Source organism: Camelus dromedarius, chromosome 1 (assembly GCF_036321535.1).
Source record: "Camelus dromedarius isolate mCamDro1 chromosome 1, mCamDro1.pat, whole genome shotgun sequence".
Taxonomy (NCBI): domain Eukaryota; kingdom Metazoa; phylum Chordata; class Mammalia; order Artiodactyla; family Camelidae; genus Camelus; species Camelus dromedarius.
In genome coordinates this window covers 56,859,227-56,881,158 of record NC_087436.1, presented here as the reverse complement: position 1 = coordinate 56,881,158, position 21,932 = coordinate 56,859,227, and the positions used below count along the sequence as shown (strand labels likewise).

Here is a 21,932-nt window from a genome sequence, read left to right as displayed (position 1 = left end):
AAACAACATGTTTCCTGTTTTCTCTCATCTTTTCTCCTACTTTCTTTTAAGTTGTTCATTTTCCTGCATTTCTTTTTTTCTTTAGAGCCTTCATTTGACTGAAAGGTGTCAAAATATCTTCCCCAAATTATACATCTAGAACTTGAATAAACCATATGTAATTGATTTACAAAAATAAGAAAAATGTTTATGTTACTTTCAGCTAACATAGAGACCTTAAAAATACTGAAGTACAGCCACCCCCAAAACACACACACACACACACACACACACACACACACACACACACAGATGGGACAAATGGTGATGGCAGAAAGGAACAGAGTAGCTTTGTTCAGTCACCAGAAGTTTGAAATTCTGAAAAGAATTTTTTAGACTAAAGGCAGGGAGAGAGTTTACCAGAATACCAGAGAAGAGAGATCCTAGTTCAGAGTGATTCCGTGATTAAAGTACAAGGCAGGGTAAAAGTTAGTACAAGAAATATTCAGTTTTGCCAGGAATCAAATGAGATGAACCATGCTAAGGGTTAAAAGGACTATAAAAACTTCAGTAAGATGTGAATGAGTAACAAGTGAACCGAGTTCTTGTGACTTATATCCATGCATGTGTATCTGTGTATAATCCATTATTCATACCCCCAAATTCGTTTGTATTGTAGAAAACTGTAGGTGTACTTTGGGCTGCTGACTGAATTTATTGGCTGAAGAGGACCTTCATGGAGAATGGAAAAACGTAGGGAGGATTGGGGCCACTGAGGCCATGACGGATGAAAGAGAAAGCACCGTCTTTTTCTTCTTCCCTTTCTCCCTTTCTTCTGAAGGCATATGTTTAACTACAGTTAAGTACATGGGCAGTGACTATGCTAGGATCAGAAATAGATAAAGAAATAAATTCATCTCTTAGTTCAAGAAGCTCCAAATGGGAAGAAACGGGCATTTTTATAATACAGGTGGATGACAGAGTGTGGGTGTGTACACATAGCATCTGGAGCACAGAGGAAGGAGCAGAAGGAGGTGAAGAAGATGTCCCATGCGATCGTTCATGAGCCGAAGCTTGACTATAGACAAGGCCTTGCCAGGTGGTCAACAGTGGGAAGAAAGAGGGCATTTTAGGTGGAGAGCCCAGCTTAATGAAAGCCACACTGTGTTCTGAGAACTTGTCAATAGTTCACTAGGGCTGAAATGTAGTTCTTGAGAGAACAGGACCAATAGGAGATGGTTAGAGGGTTAAGAGGGTTTAGATTCTTTATAAAAGATTCTCAGCTACCATAAATAAAATTTTGAATCTTGGTTCTTAGTTCATGGGAAACTAGAAAAGTTGTTTGGCAATACAGTAATACCGGGTTTAAAAATAAGAGTTAATATTTATTGAGCAGGTACTGGTTTTCAGGCATTCTTTTTAATGCTTTTCATATAAGTCATTGAATCCTTTTGAAAACTCTGTGAGGCATGGATGTTACTATTTTTCTTCTATCAGAAATAAGGAAATGGAGGGAAACAGTGCCTCAGGTCAGCTGTGGGATCCTGAGCCTGGGCACTGGGGCTGCGTGTAATACGTGTAATGTGTGTAGGGCCAGGAAGGAAGGGAGGAGACCAGTTAGGAGACTGTTTCCTGAGTGTAGCTGGGAGCTGGTGAAGGCTGGGGCTAGATGGGGGTCGGGCAGAAAGGTGAGAGGTCTGATGGCGAGGATCGAAAGTTCCAAAACTGATTGAGTAACTTTCTGGTGAGCAACTTTACGGATTCAGGTCTTACTGCCTCCTCTATTGCTTCTCTCTTGCATTTAGAGCCCTGTTCTGTTCCTTCCATTTAGTTTGTCTCTCTTTGCTCCCATTAGTAGCACTTATTTACTTGTTCTTTTAACAAGTATTTGTCAGGTTTGTAGTTGGTGTGAGGCTCCAGGAATTACTGTGCAGTTACAGAGAAGAGAAAAAAAGACAACAGCCCCTGTCTTGCGTGGGTACTTGATGTAGTGTGACAGGTGAGATAGCGCACAACCAGTAATTCAGGTTTGGGGTGAGAGAGGCCATCAGAATGATGCAGACGCCTGGGAAAGCCGTGTTCCTTTGAAAGTTTACTTCATCTTTCATTTATATTTCTCAAGAGATTTCAGAGTCATCTGGGCCAGCGAGGTCTTCAGTCCCTTGATTTCTTAAAGGCCAGAGCTGGGACCCTCATAGGGCCATTATATATTTATTCTATTTTTAGGGGTGTAGAATATGTACTGTCCCCCTAACATGAACAATCACACACCTCTTCCAAATTTCCCAACATTTTGGCCTTAAGGAAAAAAAAGGCTCATTAATATAAAACCTCATTCACATCTGCTAAGGGCAGAGGCCGTGCCTCTCTTGTTTACAATAGTATGTCCTGACCTTTCCTGTGTAGAGTTGCCCCATGGTTTGTGTTAAAATATTTGCTGAATTGAATACTGCATCAGAGGGTAAAAGTTTCCCAAAAATGCTTTTGCCAAGAACTTGGAAATGAGAGCACACGAGAGAGTACAGAAATGAGTGAGACTAATGAGCACGAGTTTGTGACACTAAATAAAACTATACTAAATTGTAGTCACAGATTGGCAAGGACATTTTGTGGAGCAGCCCCATGTGCCATACTTCTCCCTGGGGAGCCATAACTCTAATGTCTCCATTTTTCCATCTTGATTATCCACCCAGCTCCCCCTTTGGCCCATCACCAGCTGGGGAGGGAGGTCATTCCTTCTTTCTGCTCCTTCTGCCTGTTGTGAGGACAGAGCTTCCCAGACATCTTCTCTGCCCACTGGGACAGGGGCTGATGGAGGGTACAACTTCTGTCCCTCCAAATCAGCCCCTCCCCTGGTTGCTGGAGTCTGTGCCTGATTGGTCCTAACTTGACATTCAGTGGGCCACATTTAACAATGAGTGGAGGGAACTTGTGCTGTGACAAAGTCATAATCTCCAAGTTCTGCTTGTTCACCTGCTGGCCTCAGGTGTGACAGGTACCCTGGGCGGAGGAGTGGCCTGCTCTTCTCTACTTTTTTGATATGAAATGGAGTCAAGGAGGTGGAATTTAAGACAGGAGTCCCCTCTTTGCTTCAACTGTGATCAGAAGCTCCGTATTTTGGGCCTTAATAGGGACTTGCATTTATAAAGGGTTTACATTTATTTCTCCTTTGTCAACCAGTCTTTGGTAGGACAGAGCCCTGCAGAGAAGGAGGTGTCAGTGATACACTTACCTTCTAGGTGAGAAGTGGTTTGGGCCCATCTGGTCAGTACATTTCATGGACTGCTTAAGTGGCTGATACGTCTCTTTGGCTTAGAAGACAAAATCATTGTATTTCAGTAGCAATACATTGACTGAAACAGTATTTCACTTGGGCGATGAGTATTTTTCCTTTTCTTTGTTAAACCATTCACTCTGTAATTCCATCTATTTCCAGTGAGCTTAAACCCCTTTTATTTCATCTATTTAATGGATTGGGAGTGATTGGTACTTTTTCAAGGCTACTAGTAAATTTAGCCTAAGTTAGTCAAATAAATGAGAAAATCATTTAAAAATTGTTTTTTCTAGAAACAAACCTTAATGATTACAGTTGATAATTTAAAAAATAGGGGGGCAGGGTATAGCTCAGTGGTACAGTGTGTGCTTAGCCTGCACAAGGTCCTGAGTTCAATTCCCAGCACCTCCATAATAAATAAATAAACCTAGTTGTTCATCCCTCTAAAAATATATGTATTTACTGGGCTACCAACTACATTTTGGCAGTTATTTTTGCAGTGAGGAAAGAAATATGTGACATTTTCCATCCTGAAAAACATTAAAAAGCAGACATTTATATGTAGAATGTCTGTGTATTCATTAATTAATAATAATTACTAATACTTATTATATATCTACAGATTAAGGTGCTTTGAATATGCTATCTCATCAAATCTTTTCAACACTCTTTTTGTACTGTATTTTATAGTTTCCGGTAGTTTATGTAGCAGATTACCACAGATTAAATGGCTTAAAGCAACAGATATTTTTTCTCTCACAGTTTTGGAGACCAGAAGTCTGAAATCAGTGGCAGAAAGGCTGCAGTCCCTCTGGAAGCTCTAGGGGAGAATCCTTCCTTGCCTCTTCAGCTTCAAGTGGCTGTCAGCATTCCTTACGGCTACATCAGTTCAGTCCCTGCCTTCATGGCCACTTTATCTCCTCCTCTTCCTATCTTCTCCTCTTCTGTCTGTTACAAGTAGATTTGTCCTTGGATACAGAGTCTACTCGGGTAATCCAGGATGAGCTCATTGAAAAGTCTCTAACTTAATTATATCTGCAAAGACCCCTTTTCCAAATAGGTAACGTTCACAGGGTCTGGGTTTTAGGACATGGACATATCTTTTTGAGGACCACCATTCAACTCACTTTAGGTACATGCTTTTATTACTCCAGCTTTCTGTGGAGACCCTGAGTAAGGGGTGAATCTGTTACGACTAGGAGCTGTGCCTCTCCCCCACTGCACTGAGATGCCATGCTAATTTATTCTGCTCTGTTTGTAGCCCATCTGTTTTGAGGCATTATCTGTATGGTATCTAGTCCTTTATTTAATTAGGAATGAATTCACACCTGGTAAATTTTTTCTACTTGTTGCGTACTGTTTTGGGAAGTATGTGTGTAAAATTCACAGATGAATTCTCTCGATAAAGACTGGAGTTACCTTGCCATGGTTAACTCCAGCACAGAAAAGGCAGGCAGCATAGACTGGTTTTCCTGGTTCAGTGGAGACCAGTCAGAAACATCCAGACATCAGAGTTCTAATCCTGACTTTATCACTTAGTAGCTCTAGGACTATGAGCAAGTTACTTCAGTTCTTAAAACCTCTGTTTATTTACCCATAAATTAGGAATCCCTCTTTTATAGAATAGTTAGATTAGTTGAGAAACTTAAACCTGAGCATTTAATAGGTAGTTTGCCTAAATTATATAAATATTTGAAATATATAATTGCAATGCCTGTGAATTTCTTTAGGCTTATTTAGACCTCTTTACTAATAAGTTATACTTTTAAAACAATTCTCTATACCACAAATGATGGAGCTTGCTCCTTTAAATAAAAAAAATAAATTTAATACATCAGCATCTTTTATTATCCATGTACATATATATATTTTTAAAAGCCCAAATAATATTTGCTTTGCCTGTTTGTGGTAGCTCCATCAGCACATTTTGGTTTCGTTGTTTATGTATGTTTAAAAAAAATTGTTTTCCTCTTACCCAGTGCCTGACACACATACCAAAAAGGGGAAAATTATAAGAAAGAATGTTGCTCAGATCACATTATTGAATTATTGTGCTCTCAGCATTTTGTGAGTGATAGCTTCTTCCTAAGGAGACATTTTTGTCAAGGTTGGAGGTCATTGTTTCTTTTTAAGAGCACTATGTTCCAGTTCTAAATAGTATTTCCTTGATGGGAAACATGACCATCTTTCATTTTCTTGTCATTTTTAGTAGATGTTTGTTTTTGAATACTGGATACTGGATAAAACAAACTGCCCCAGTCTAGTTGTTCTTATGTATTCTTGTTTGTTTTTCACAGTTGCATAAGCCTATTTGATAAGGTCATAGTGCTTGGATATATTTTTCATTTATTTTTCTGATGAAAGGACTGATTTTTTTTTTCAATATTGCCTTCTCCTCTCCTATTAAATTCCTGACAACTGACGAATTTTCAAAACTAAATGTTTTAGGAAACATTATTTTTGTGAAATATGTCTTACTTTTTGCTATTTTATAAAAACTCTTAGACTGTAGTCTTAACATAATCTATCTTGCGTAGGAGGTGTTATTTAGATAGTGAAAAAAAAGCCTGTGAAGTTATAGGCCCAAATGAGTAGTATCTGTAAAATTTGTTATCCACTTTTGTGCAGATGGTACAATGATGGATGCATAATTTTGACCATTAGCATTTATGATACTTGCTTCAGGAAGAGTGTATTATCACAGAGCTGAATGTAGTGATGGATTTTTCAAACTAGTCTAATGTAGTATTTTAATTAGTAATGATATTGCATTGCTAATACTGCCCCTGCTATTAATTTTTCCCTGCAGTAGAAAATGGTTTTTTGTTCCTACCATGACCCATTTAAATATCCTCACCCCACCATGTTATGACGCATTAAAATACCCTCTCCCCACCACGTCCATATATACATCCATGTGCACACAGCCACATTTCTACTCAAAACAAAATAGTTTCATATTTAAGTTACAGTGTAGAAAAAGAAGGTAAACTTTACCTAGAGAAGTGTATGTAAGTAACAGTTTTCCTCTTTGTATTTACTTTTTTTTTTTTGATATCAGACAAAAGCTACAGGCATACTTCGGATATATTGTGGGCTCAGTTCAGGACCACCTCAATAGAGTGAATATTGCAGTAAACTGAGTCACATGACATTTTTGGTTTCTTGGGGTGTGTAAAAGTTATGTTTACACTATAAAAGGTAGTCTGTTAAGTGTGCAGTGGCATTATGTCAAAAACAATGCACATACCTTAATTAAAAAATATTTTATTGCTGAAATATGCTAACTATCATTTGAGCTTTCAGCGAGTCATAGTGGTAACATCAAAGATCGCTGATTACAGATCACCATGACAAATACAATATAATAAAAAAGTTTGAAATTTTGTGAGAATTAATTAACAAAAGGTGGTGTGGAGACTCGAAAGGAGTAAATACTGGTGCAAAAAATGGCACCAGTAGACTTGCTGGCCACAGGGTTGCCATACACCTTCAACGTGTAAAAAGCAAAGTACAATAAAACAGAGTATGCCTGTATTTGGAAATCTTTGGAGTTTACTCTGAAGAGGTTTCAGATGGGTTCTGTTTTCTGGTACTCTTACTCTTTAGAAAATATATTAATGTGTTTAATATGTATCTGATATTAAATATAAATGAAAATTTCCATTATTGATAGAAGATGTTCTGAAACATGTGTAGGTGTTCTTGAATTTTTAACATCCCATCTATAATTTGAAGTAACTTTTAAAATATAAAGCAAAATTTAATCTATGGTAAGAGGCATGAAAACATCAGGGATATCAAATTTTTTAACTTTTAGTATTTTAGCATATACATATTACTTGTAATTTTTACTTAATATATTCAACCCTAGCATTCCCTTTTAAATCTAAATATGTAATGGATTTAAGGTATTAGAAATTGCATCTGAGTTATGTTGTGGTTATCTCATTGGCATTGTAACATCTAGGTTTACAGTTAACTGTTAGTGATTTTAGGCTTAATGAAAAAAAAAAGCATTTATATAAAGTTAGTGGTAAAACTTCAGTTAACCCCAAAACATCAGGGCATAGCTAATTCTGAATAACTGAATTTTCCAGATAAATTGACATTAGATACCTCAGTGCTTAAAATGTTTACTGTAGCATTTTCATAAAAGCCTTTCAAAAGATGATTTCTTTGTGTATTAGTTTCCTATTGCAGCTGTGACAAATTACCACAAACCTAGTGGCTGAAAAAAAACCTTCACAAATTTATTATCTTACAGTTCTGGAGATCAGAAGTCCCAAATGAGTCTCACTGAGCTAGAATTAATGTGTTGGCAAGGTTGCCTTCCTTTCTGGAGGCTCTGGGGTACATCTGTTCTCTTGCTTTTTCCGTCTTCTAGAGACCACCGGCTCTCCTTGGCTCCTGCCCGTTCCTTCCATCTTTAAAGGCAGCAAAGCCTGCAGTCTCTCACCTCACCTCATTCCAACACTGACTCCTTGGCCTCCCTCCTCCATATTTAAGGACCTCTGTCATTACACTGGGCCCACTGGAGAATCCAGCCTAATCTCCCTATTTTAAGGTCATCTAATTAGCAGCTTTAATTCCACTTTCAGGATATCTTAATTCCCCCCTGCCATGTAATTTAGCATTATTTATGGATTCTGGAGATGAGGACAGGAACATCTTTGGGATGTCTGTTTGGGCCATTATTCTGCCTACCACACTTTGCCTTTTTATTTGTATTGTTTGTTTTCTGAGGGGGAGGTAATTAGGTTTCTTCATTGATTTCCGCTTGGAGGAGGTACTGGGGATTGAACCCGGGACCTCTTGGATGCTGAACATGCGCTCTACCACTTGAGCTATACTTTGCCTTTTTAAAGTATTCAATTATGTGTACTGAACTGATTGTGATTGTGTAGATTGCACGAGATGGTCGGTCTGAGTGACTTACTTTATCACTGTCCACTAGCTTGGTTAGCAGGCCTTGTTTGTGGCTCACTAGAAGTTTTGGTTGGTGACTGTGCTTCTGCAAGCACAGCAGAGCTTTTCTGTACCAGCGTCACTAAGGGCTGTTATTGGGATACAAATCAGTGTTCTGACACCCCTTCTCACTCCTGGGAGGTATAGTGCCATTAAATACTCTTTCAGTTGTTCACCCTTTTTATTACGGAAAAGCCCTTTCCCATCCTTTATCGCCATGTCTCTTACCATCACCACAGTTGGCGTGTCTGACTTCTGGTCACTTAGGGTGGTCACTGATCTTTATCAGATTCTAGTCTTGCTCTGGTCTTTTTGCTGTCTGTTGTACCCTTTATTCACATTTTTTTTCTTGTTTGTTGTTGTTGTTGTTGTTGTTGTTGCTGTTGTTTTTTAAGATGAAGAAATGAGAGTTTGGGTAACTTGCACAGGATTACTCATCAATGGCTGATTCAGGATTTGAACCCAAGGTTACTTAATCCAGGAGAGCCCATGCTTACCTCTCCACTGAATTGCTGTCCAACATTTATTCCAAACCCTGAGCCTTTTCTTGGAAATCCGTCTGTCATGACATTTTAATTTAGAGGGTTTTGCAACTAGAAGGGAGAACCTTTCATGGAACATGATTTCATTTACCGGGAAGATAGGAGTAAGATGGGCTGATACTCTCACTCTCCCTTACCTCGTTCAAGAGCTAATACAGGAAATCTGAGGGATAATGTCTGTGTTTCAGTAGATTCAGTAGAAATAGTTCATATACACCCATTTCTCAACTTAGAAGGAGATAAGGAACTGGGCTATTTTTGTGACATTCTTCTAAGGGAAGATAAGAGAGGAAATAAAGGCGTGAACCAAAAGACATCAGATATAAAGTGCCTGTTTGTTCCCTGTGAGTCACTGACTTATTCTGCTTTGAAAACATGTTAGGAATTCATCTAATCTTCTTCAGGGCACACCCACTTCCCTCTAAGCCTTAGTAGAGTTCACAGATAAATTGGTCTTTCTCAGCTCACTTTTGCTATGCAGTCACCTTGCCAACGGTGATTGGTGTCCTGCGGCTGGCCAGACTTCCTATTCTGTCTGTTTCTTCCGTATATAAATGAGTACCTGGCTAACATATTTTCCAGTCCTAAACCTTCCTTTGCCTAGGCGATGTTGCTGTGAGCTGAAAGAGCCGTCTAAGTTACTAAGTGCATATTGGTGGTCACTTTGTTGTTTAATTCATGTTTTGCTTTACTTGACTACTCTTCTTAGCTTCCTACATCCTCGGTTTCCACAAATGATTATTTGCCGAAAACAGTCATTTTATGCATATTTACTCTCTGTCCTGAAGTTTAGGACACTGTATGCAGAGTTAATTTTCCTTTGTTTGCGTGCTAGTGCTCTGTTTGGGCCAAATAGTGCCTGAAGCTTCTTCTTACTCTTGTTTACAGTGAGGAGACTCTATACAGAGTACATAGTTCATTGCTAAATGACTTCTGTACTCCTTAACTGCTTCCTTCCCTCCTCCCTCCCTTTCTATCTTAATGTACGCATTCTCATTCTCTTGTTAGATTGCCTGTTTGTATCCCTTCCCAGAAAAGGCCCTTAAAAGGCATGAGCTGGAACTTATATTTTCACATATTTATATTTCTTTAGCTTTGAATTTTTCTTTTAGAAGAAGAGAATGCATAAAAAATATTCTCTATGTTGGAAATTATACTAGAAATTGGATTCATCATTAGAGACCGTACTAGAAACAGGGATTCATGCTCTTTGCGTCTATTGTCAGCTTTTTCAGAAAGATCTAGAAATGTTTTATGCCTCATTGATTAAACCAAAAGAATATCTGGTGTAACTTAAAGAGATTTGGCGTCCAAATGGTCCAAAATATTCAAGTTGCTATTTTTGAAAGTAACTACTGCCTCCAACAAAACTATTTTGAAAATCTATATGAGGTAATTTGGAGCTGAGAAAATTAAGTTAAAACCTGAGAAAATTTCTTTGCTATAGCAAATTATTACCTTCTGGATCTCCTGGATAAATGAATTATTCTTTTTAGCTGAGGGAGAGTACTTGGTGCAATGGAAAGAATATGGAGTGTCAGACAGAGGTGAAGTTTATCCTGATAACATTTACCTGATCTCTGTATTAGAAAGTGCATGATTTGACATTCCTGAGAGTTCAGAATCTTTTTTATAAGCAGCATTTATTATAAGGGTGCCAAAGATGCAGTTGTAGGTAGCAGCATGCTGTAATGAAAAGTTTTTGATTTGGATTGTAGTTCAAGATTTGAGTCTCTGCTCTGCCATTTCCTAATCCTGAGGACCTTAGGAAATTTTTGGTTTTTCTTCTTTTTTTAAAAACCACAAAATTTTGTTAATTACTTTTTTGATTGAGTAGTATATTCATATTGTTAAAACTCCAAAAGTTACAAAGCTTTTGCTGTAAAAATTCTTTTTCCTTCCTCCTGTCCCTCAGTCAACTAGTTGTCTTCCATAGAGCATCCAGTAGGAGACAATTAAATATACTTTGATGTATATGTATATTGAAACACTTTGCAGCAGTATTTTTGCAGAGATATTTTATGCATGTAAGAGCAATGCACATGTATGTTTCCTAAAGATGATAGATACTATGCATACTGTTTGATAACTTCCCTTTTTAACTTAACTTCTTAAAACTTCAGTTGATTTAAGGGATCTTTCTATATCAGTAATTAAAACTTGTTCATTTTAAAAATAGGTACATAATGTTTCACTATATGGATCAGAATCTGTTGCGCTTATTTCCTATTGTTGGACTTTTAGTTTGCTCTTAACAATGTCTTAATGGTTTACTTTAAAAGTGCTTCATTTCATATATGTGTGAGTATATCTGTGGAATAAATATCTAGAAATGGAAGCAGCAGGTCAGAGAGTATATCCATTCTTTGTCTTTAGAAGAAAACAGACCTTACAGGTATCTGAGTGCTGTTTGGATAAAATATTGTGTGCACTCTGTTAACATTGCTTCTCTTTGTCCCTCCTGAAGCACATATGGATACTGGGGACCCTGGGTCAGCTGAATGCAACTTGAGTCCAGCTTTTTTGACATGTGTTGAATGTCAGCATTGTTGTCGTGGCTTTTAATTTGCTTCTGCCATAAAGAATAGGCCCTTTGGAGATGAAGTGGCTGCCCTTCTCCAGAAGTAGTTTGTGCTCCAGAGAAAGAAGCAACCATTTCCAAAATATCTATTTCCTTTCTCAAAAAATGTAATTCTTCACAATTATATTATGCCTTTGAAATGTCATCATATCATGTCAAGACTGAAAACGCTATCTTTGATTTTTAAAAATCACTAGCAGAGTAGAAAGCAGGCACGTTCTTGCTCCCCTACTCTTCTGTCTCACTTGCAGTGTCATGGAGTGAGGGAGACTGTCCTTGTTGAGTGTAAGACTTTAAGCTGACCTTTATTTTTTCCAGTGCTTGCAAATTTTCCTCAGGCTTCAGAAGATGCATCTTCTCCTCTTCTGACGTATGACCATATCATAAAAATCTTGAGGGCTTTTCTTTTTTCTTTTTAAAATTTTTTAGTTTGAACTGAATTCTGGATATTAGGCACATTAATCTTTTGTAATAGTCTGAGAGTTTTGTTTTTCACTAGTGTGATAGATCAGTTCTTGAATGAACTTTTCTAACAACATTCATTGTCTAAGGTACACCTTGCTCCTGGGTGCATAGGAAGATGGTAAAAATGAGGACAAGGGCTATGTACTAGAACACTGTCACATAAGTAATAATAGCTAAATCATTGTTATGACTTACATCTATTAGCTCATACAGTACTCACAGCATCTTTCCTGTGCAGTAAATGATATTCAATACTTGATATTGAGCAAAATAAAGCACAGAAGGGTGAAGTAACTTGCCTGAGGTCACCCCTTTAGTCAGTGGCAGCTCCGTACTTTGAACCCAGCCTGGCTCTCCCTCTGTCATATCCTACCCTTAGTTAAACAGATGCCTCTTTAGTGTGACATTTTGGTGCTCTTAGGGACTGCTGAAATCTAAATAACTGTCAGCTTAGCTCCCTCCTGTCGCCTGTCTCTGCCTACCCCTTCCTTCACACCAAGCATGCACAGCCAGCGCAAATGCCCTATGGCGAAAGTGCCACCGTGGTACTAAATTTAGATTGTACTTTAACTCACTGTTCTATTTTCTGGTTCTTTTCTCTTCTCTGAAGTCAGTATCATATGAAAGCTATAAACCTAGTAGAGCACCCTGTCTTCTGGCACTGTGAATTGAGCACTTTTCTCAGCCATGTTTACTTGCTCTGGCTGTCAGAGGTGGCTTCTTTATTATTGAAGAAAGGAGTGTTTTGCCAACTACTTTACAAGTATTAAACATCCCTGGGCCAAGTTATTTAAAACTATTAGGAAAATGGAGGTTGGTAAATCGTAGCATGGTCAGAAAGCTTGGAGTCTGGAATACCATGATTCTAAAAGCCTTCAGTAAATCTTCAGCAACATGAATCTTCAGTAAAATGATAGTAATACCAGTGTCTCATGTTTGTAGAATGGTTTCCAGAATATAAAGCTTCTGTTTATGTATCTTCTTGTTGAAATCATTGATACAACATCCGGCATATACACAAATATACACATATTAATTATATAATAATGTAATATATATATATATATATTGATTCAGTAGGATTGTCATCTGAATACATTTTCTTAGTTTGCTTATTTATCTAAGGATTGATCCAAGACATCTCACAAATATTTTTGTCTAATCTATGACTGCATCTGAAGTATTTTTCTATATAAAATACATTTTATTCTCACTTTCTGAATTTAAAACTAAGACATTTCAGAAAGATTTATGCATTATCTATTTAGTAGAAACCTTTCAGTTACTTTCTGATATGTAAAGACTAAATGAATCACAGAAGATGAGGAATTTAAAAGACTTGTTAGTAAGTGTTTAACATGTGCTGCTGTCCTTGTAAAATTATTTTAAGCTCTATCTGTTGTCACACACTGCAAGATGAAGGAAACAATGTGGCTTTGGCTGGAGCTTATCACTTCTCAGAATAACTTTCGTGTATTATCTTTAGTGGCATTTTTAGCTTCATTGGCCCACTTCAAAATATCCATCAGAGACACTAGAGATTGACTTAAGCTTTGATGATTTGCAGTTCCATATATGTCTAATTTTGGAACCCTGAAAGTTTGGAATTCGAAAACTTAACTTTGAAATGCTGCAGTGTCCAACAGCAGTTCTGTCTACTTGAGGGGCAAAGGGAATTGTTCTGATATTTATAATTAATGATGTTTTTATTATTTCTCTTATTAAAAATTACCCATCATAGTATTTTGACATTTTATTTGCACAAGCATTACTAGAAAGAAGTCCATGAAAATAGTGTGTGACTTTCTTGAAAATACACTGCACCTGAACTATGAGGTCAAAGTCCTTATCAGAATAAAATTAAATAGAGAAAGAACCAAGAGAACGAGAAATGCCAAAACGAACAAACAAAAAGAATAGAAGCTTGAACTTAACATGTCTATTTAAAAATTCAAATGGAAGAGCAAACATTCAAGAAGAGTTTGGAAAATTTGAAGAACAAGGTGAGAGGATTGTTGTACAGTATATCACAATGTAAAGCCAAGGGCAGTGTGGAATTGTTGATATGAGGCGGCAGAATCATTTTAATGCTTCTGCTGGAAAAGGTCCTTGTCATCTCAGCATTTTCTGGCTCAGTTAAATTCACAGTTGTCGTTGCTCCTACCCACCCACCCCCGCCCCCCGCCCCGCCCAGTGAAGCTATTTAGTTTATAAATTAGCGTTTATTTTACTAAATTTATTGTATACCTCTTTTATGCCAATCATTCTGCCGGTTGCTAAGGATAGAAAAATTGGTAATCTGAGTGAAGACTGCTGGATTTACTGTTTTCACGGGGCCCCATTAACTGCTTATACTAAACCTGGATCGTAATGAATGTATGAGCATGCAGTAAATCAAGGAGCAAGCCTTAAATTCTCTAAAATCAAGGTCCCGAAACTTTTTTGAGCTTATAAAGCTTGGAAGCTTGGAGTGGCTTACTGGGTTCATCCCCAGAGATTTTGATTTTAGAGTTAAATCTCTCTTACTCCACAGCCCACGTATGTAACCACTGTTCCTTATTGCTTGTTTATTCCATCTCCCCCAATAAATGTTAAGATCCTTGAAGGAAGGATTCATTTCTTCAGCTCTGAGATGTCTCCTACAATACCCATAACAGCCCTAATACACAAGGGATGCTAAAATATGCATACACATGAGGAGTTAAATCCAGGCAACGTAATGGTTTACCTAACTCGCCTTTCTGTCCAGTGTATATAGGAATAAAGGAAAAACTGAAAACAACTGAGGTCTCTCACTATGTGTCATATACTGGGCAGCTCAGAGGGAAAGGTCTTCCTCTGCAGCTGAATATACAAGTTGTTCTTTTGTATTCTTATATGAATGTGTAAGTTGTTCTCTAAGAGGAAATGGAGGAGTGGAAGAAGCTTCCTTTCTTTTTGCTTTAGGAAATGACACTCATTCTCTGCAGAAGGATTGACTGACTTTTTGCCTATGTATGAACGGATTATTTCTTTTATGTTAAATAGGCGAAGATATTGTATAGTAAAGTTTGCTTAAGATAAGATTTTTGGCTCTGCCTAGTGAGTTTAAAGCTTGCTTTATCACTTCTCAGTAGCTACCCATTAGCTAACAAGAGTGTACTTTTCTAGCTAAGTTGACCTGTGGACACAGACGTGTGTTGACCGCTGTTGTAAGATGCACTTTGATGATTGTTTTTTCATATATCATCACAGTTAACTATTTTCAGAATCTGAGGCACTCTGTCTCCTTTATAAGTCATATATTCCATTTAGTGACAACTGTTTGACAGTGTAATATATACTATAGTGTAATTTTAAAATATCCACAAGTTGTCAGGTTGAGTGGCTGAGAGATTTGTTTAAAGAAATGTGGGCAAGATTCTTGTGGTTGGAAAAAATTGGGAGAAAATGAAAATATTGTTAAAAGATATTTTAAAACTTATTTTGTGAAATGTATTATATCTTAAATATAGTCTTTTTAAAATAAAAATGAGAACAGACCAAATTCTAACTGTAAATATCTTTTAAATAGGAGTACTTAAAAAGACAGTATTAAAATTAACTTCTGATTATGCATTCTGTGACCTCAATAGAGCATTTGTTGACTGAGTGAAATAGATATAAAAATCTCAAACATAGCAAAGTTTACTCATGGTAAAATCTCATTTTAATGTATACCAGTATTATTTAAGTTAAAAAAAGAAATTTTCCATGAGATACACACACACTCACACACACGTACATATATATATGTATATATATGAGAGAATATAGAGAAGGGAAAGGTTTTTCCCCTAAGATTTTGCTTCATAAAATAGTGGTATTTGATATTGGCTAAAAAATGATTGATGTAGTTTCATACGGTGGCAGTAGAAAAAAAGGCACATTAGGTAAACATCAGGCACCTCTGTGACGTGGTCATAGAGCCTGGAAAGAGCAGGGCAAGATCGGGTAGCTAGGTCGTCTGGTTTGATTAGTGCTTCTGGAGCAGAAGGGAAGGGGCTAGAAATGTTGAGAAGATCTGTATGTTTTGTAGATACGGGTCTCCTTTGTTTTCTTAGTAAATCTAATTTTCTTATATGGTATTTGAAATTATTAGGCATAAATTCTCTCCTATATTATATTCCTAATGTTTCTACCTTATTTTACACTTTGGATCATCAAATATACTTCTTAAAAGTTAACTTTATTTGTATCAAAATATCTTATGCAACTAGTATAGGAAATTAAAAGGCTTATTTAAAAAAAACTCCCCAGCCATCCCTTTTTTTGCACCTCCATTTACCTGGTATCTTCCATCACAGGCAACCAGTTATTTCCCCTGGTATTTACCTTTGTATTCTTAAATAATAGTCATTTGCTAAGCCTCAGTTCATCAGTTTTAGTTGTTAATCACTGACTTCTTTTGGTAAGTGAGATTTTACCTTACTTATAGCCCCACTTCTCCTGCAACCTTTCTTGTTAATATCATCATTTGGGAGGATTATTTAACAGTAAATTTTTAAAATCTGTATTCAGTCTTTTCATTCTTAGGACAATACAAACACTCAGTGCTGAGCCAAAGTTTGGGATAATTCAGTGTATCAGAATTCAGTAAGAAGATTGACAGTGTCTCACAGAGAGCACTTCAATGTATTGTGGGCCCTAATGGAGTGTGTGAGCCACAGCCCCCCTCACTCTGTACATGAGCTTAGTGTGCTGAGCCCATGATCCTGGAACCCAGCTCTCCTTGCCAGATTGCAGGCTTTTCATGTCTATACATATGGAGAGAGAAATTCAGCATTTCAGAGAAGACATATAGATATGGCATTGGAGGATGAATAGATTGCATAAGCTTGTGGGAGATGTGAAAGTATTTTCTAAAAACACATTTTGTAACAATACTCTTTTTCCACATTCTTCGTATATTATTTATTGATATTGTTCCACAGTGTTATCGGCACAGATAATGTCTGCTATCACATTGTCTTTGCTGGGAATCAGACATTCATCTTTCCGTTTGTTGTTGGACTTCTCGTTTTTTAATTGTCTTTATAGAGTTTTCATCATTTTACTACTTAGAGCTAGTTCATTGCTTTTCTGTGTCCATTTTTGTGAATACATGCCATAATCCCTTTTAGAGGCCATCTTCCATCAAGAGATTACAAAATCATTTGTGTTTGCGAGGCTTTTGACTTAATGCTATTATGTTCCTTGTTCTCATCTTTAAGCACTTTTAAGAAAATATTTAGTGACTTCTTTCTACTTGGAAAACAGTTACACCTTTACTGAAGAACATTTGGAAGATACAGAAAATAAGAAACTCATGTGTCATCCAGAGATGACAAACATATTTTGGTATATGCTCTTCTAATCTGACTATACACTTTCTCTCTCTCTCTCTCTCTCTCTCTCTCTCTCTCTCTCTCCCTCTCTCTCTCTCTCTCTCTCTCTGTCTCTCTCTCTCTCTCTTTCGACACATACTTCAGGGATATAGAGGTGAACAAAATAGGCAGGGTACCTCTCATCCTGAATCTACTACACAAGCTAATAAAGGAGATAGTCAACATATAATAATATAGTAATTTAATTTTAATTTTGACAAATGCATATAGTATAAGAACACAGTTTCTTTTTAATTTGAGGTATAGTTGATTTACAGTATTATATTAGTTTTGGGTATACAGCATGGTGATTCAGAGAATACAAAAACAGTTTCAAGGAAGAGTATAGTGTTATCAAATTTATAAGCAGATTTTGTCATGTAAAAAACCTTATTATCATAATATATATTAATTGCCTCGGTAACATGCCATATTATATATAGTCTTCAATGTATGTAAATTTGTCAAATGTATCTCATTAGGAGATAGTTGTGGCCTAGTAGAATTAAATACTAGTGTGAAGAATCCTTCTTCTTTCAACTTTATCTTTCGTATGTAAACTTTTTCAGTCGAATCTTTTATTTCCACCATTGCTGCAGTGCTGGAGTAGTGAGATAGACTGCTTATACTGTTTGCCTGTGAAAGCACCAAATGATGATTATAATGTTAAGTAGATTCATTTTATAAATACAGGAAATGCCGTATAAATTGTAGGCTATTTTATATGTTGACTACAAGATATAGGTATAGGGCTAGTTAATTTACATGTATTACATCATCATTACCCCATTACAGAACAACCCTGTGAGATAAATGGTGACCTTTTTTACAGATGAGGAAACTAATTCTGAGAAGTTAATTAACTTGAACTAACTTACTGTTGTGAAGATACTAAGTCTTGCTTGGCTGCAAATAAAATTCATGCTTTTAATTTTCTTGATATTATGCTCTCTTTTGTAATGGTGAGATAGATGAGTAGGAATTATTATACCCACTTCTCAAATGAGAAAACAGGCATAGACAAGGCTAAGATTTCAAGTATAGTAGAAAGAGAAATGAAATAGTTGTCAACCTATTCTTTCTCAACTTAGGTTTTCCTGTCTCTATATAAAAGGATTCCTTTGTATCCAACTCTATCCTATGACAATGGTACCAGGAGGCCAGTGGAATGCTTTCCGATTTTTCTGCTTGTACTTGTAATTCAACTAGAGAAGCTGTACTTTTATTTGTTTACATATTAGACCTTGTAACACATTCACGTATAACCAAGGATTACATTACTAACCTAATTTGGGAATAAAAATTTGGACTTTCAGTTTTGATTTGCTGCTTTGCTTTTATTCTAGGTGAGACCATAAATAAATTAGTTCTCTATTTTATTTTTCTATAAAATAAACTGTCAGAGTCTTTTTTGATAGTAAAAAATTTAATGAGAATTAGTTTATGTAAGTGGATATTGATCTTGAGGAATGTTTTTAATAATACCATATGTTGGGTTTCCTCTCCCAAGTAGTTATGATAATTTTTTTTGTCTAAAGCATTTCATCTATAGCAGTGATATTTGAGTATATGTATAGATATTTATGCTCAGTATTGTTGGTGAACTAAGTGAATTTATAGTATAGAATGAGGAATTTTGATTAGACTAGTAGGAAATTGTGATAGTTTGACATTGACTAAGTTACTGTTTATCTATCAGGAAGCCTGTAAACAATAATGATTTTTTCTGTGATTCTGATGATGTGATTTTTTAAAATCTGTACTTATTTTTATTTTTTATATTTTATTGAGTTATAGTCATTTTACAATGTTATGTGATGACGTGATTTTGATGACGATATTATGAAAAGTCAGTCTAGATGACCTGTTAAGATCTATGTGTTTGTTTGATTTCTCAAGCCTTTACTGAGAATTTTGTCAATTTTCAGAAACTGGCCTGAGTATCCAACTTTATCGAACATAGGGTATACAAATATCTGGGATTCAACAAATATTTTTGATGATTCTGAAATGAAGTTTATAATTATCTCAGCTGAACCTCCTATCTAGTGCTATTTTCATAAGTCTGCTCTACCTCTACAAATGTTCCTTCTGAGTAACTGGTTTCTTACAACCATACCCATCAGTATTCTAGCACATTTAACTGCTAGCCTCTTTCTTCAGAACTAACTTAAGACACATAATTCAACAAGAAGCACAGGGAGTCATGCCGCATCTTGTTTGCATAGGAGCAGCACCAAAGCATGAGCCTCTGCCAGTGTTTGCTGTAGGGTAGATTCCCCTAGAAAACAGGAGATCAGTGAGATGCTACATTGCACTTTTATGTGACAGACAGCTGAAAACAAGGCCATGTGTGAAAGCCAAACTCTTAGATGTTCTGCATGTCAAAACGGGAACAAAAATTATAATGCAAGTTTTACTTCCTTAAATATGGATCCCAACATTAGTTGAGGTATGCAGCTCTTCCACAGCCTTGGGTGTGGCCCATGAATATAGCTGCTAACTCTGATCTGTAATTTTTGTATTTTATTGCCGTGTATGACTGGGCCTTTGGGTTATAACCATTGATGTAAATGAAAGAGAAGGAAAGATTGTTGGATATAACGTAACGTGCGTATTTTTGGCTTTGGTATTTGTGTCATCATAGAAGTTCATAGAACTTCAGGACTTGGAAGCACTTTTGGAGAAAGTTTAATATGCTGGATTTCTTCATGGGGATTGGGAATAGAGCTTGTTCTCTAACCAGTCTGTGATAGTTTCTTATCTCTTCAGACTCCATTGCCAATCACTGTGATGGTTTCAGAGGCATCCAAGGCCCACACTGTCCCCCATACATTACCTCTGCAGGCAGGTGCGCGTGATTGCCTGCCTGCCATGTGAGCCTGGTTGTTGTCCTTGCACATTGGATTCAGGGAAGTGCCAGAGGGGAATTCAGAAAAGAAGAGTCATTGACCTCACCTTTTCCTCCGTCTAACTTTTCATAAACAAATGTTGCCATCACCAAGCCCTGCATTATTGTTAGTTGAAAGAACTGTTCAGAAAACAAGTAGACCTTAGTTTTGCTCTGGGGATTTAGCAGTGACTCTGTGTATTATGGATGATTTGTAACTGGGTTGCCTCTCCCATTTCCTATTGTGGCTGATACTCCCCCAAAACTCCATTATTATGGTAGCCAAGAACTGATGTTTTCTGAAATGGACCAGTGAAGTGGCTTTTACAAAACTATATCGTGTTTAATGTTAGGCTTGTCTAACTTAGAAAAGCCTTGAGCCTGGGAGATTATAACTGCCATTTATGTTCAGTTTTCATGCCATGGAGAATGATAAATATCATAGCTGACACTTTAATAGTGTGTATTTACGTGGCAAGCACTATTCTAAGCACCTTACATTTTTTCCTTTAGTTTTCACAATAACCCTACAAGATAGATAAGCATTGTTGTTATTATTATCTTACATGTGAATAAACTGGGAGAGAGTGCTTAAGTAGCTTGTCCTAAGTTGAACAACTAGTAAATGGAGGAACTAGTGTTAACTTGAAAACTGGGTTTGCCTCTTGGTGGATGTTGAGCCAAAAGACACAACCAGGCCAAAGATCAGAAGAAAGGATTTATTACTTGCAGCAAGTGAAGAGAATACCGGGGATCTTTCCCAAAGCAGTGTCTCCCTGAACAGCAAAATTAGGACCTTTCAAGCTAAGGGCACATGCATATTCATGAGGGGATGAACAGAAGAGAATTCAACATAGAATTGAGGCAGCGGTTGACAGAGGCCAAGCTTTAGTTGATTTAAGTCATGAGAAACAGATAAGGTCAACATCATCATTCCTTAGGTTCTGACCAGTCTGGGGTCTCAGCATGTAGTTATCATCCTCCACCTTCATTCCTGCAGAACCAATGATATGTATCAGATTATTATGTCTATCCCTTGAGGAGGAACTAGGACTCTATTTTATTTGTTGACTGCTTTTCTTTTGTTCCTGCATTCCTTCACTTCCTTTAAGATCATTAATTACTGGGATCCATTCAAAGACAAGCATTGTGGCCAGGCTTACATCACAAAGTGGCTTAAGCCAAAAAGTGGCTTCTCTTATGTCAAGAAAGCCATTCCTGGTTCCCTTTCTCCAGGGACTCCCTATCCTATCTGCTACACTAGGATTAGAATCTGGGTAATCTGCTTCTCAGCTCTGTGAGATACTGGACATTCTAGGGGCTACACTGCTTATCAAAGTCACCAGGCTAAGACTTAGGTGAAGTTTTAAAATTTACCTGTGGTTTTCTTGTCTTTGAAGCCAGCGTTAGTATCGGGTTTATTTGCCAGTTTGTCCTGAGTCTCTTACACCTTGTCATAAGTCATACATACCTAAGAGAAATAAAAGAATTAGCTAATACAGACAGGTTTTCAGAAAGAAAAAGTTAACACTGTATGATATAGGCTATATTATAGAGGTGTTCGTATTCACCTGAGCTTGAAGGGTCCTTGTGGCCAGTTGGTCTCACTTTCTCCTATGAAAGGATCCCTGCAACAGCATTACAGATCCTACGTGAACCTCTCCACTGGACAGCCCTTTCCAGTTAGACAAGTCTAATTAAGGGAAAGTCCTTTTAATTAAAAGCTCGTGGTTGGTATTCGGCAAGAACATTTTAGAAAAGCAGCCAAAAGAGTTAAGTATCAGAATAGCTATGGAAGAAAAGAATCATTGTTATCTTGAAAGGAATCAGGAACTTTGTTTTCAAAGTT

General features: G+C 36.9%; 1 protein-coding gene and 1 long non-coding RNA gene across 11 annotated transcripts in view; one reads left to right on the top strand and one right to left on the bottom strand.

Annotated features, from left to right (window-relative positions):
* The window catches only part of PDLIM5 (PDZ and LIM domain 5), a 185,445-nt gene that overhangs the window by 68,980 nt on the left and 94,533 nt on the right, over positions 1-21,932 (top strand). The window lies entirely within an intron of this gene.
* On the bottom strand, positions 20,815-21,904 carry LOC135321129 (uncharacterized). The gene is made up of 3 exons (XR_010380581.1): positions 21,655-21,904; positions 21,461-21,554; positions 20,815-21,077 (listed from the first exon to the last, which is right to left on the bottom strand). It is a non-coding gene; the product is annotated as an uncharacterized LOC135321129 (long non-coding RNA).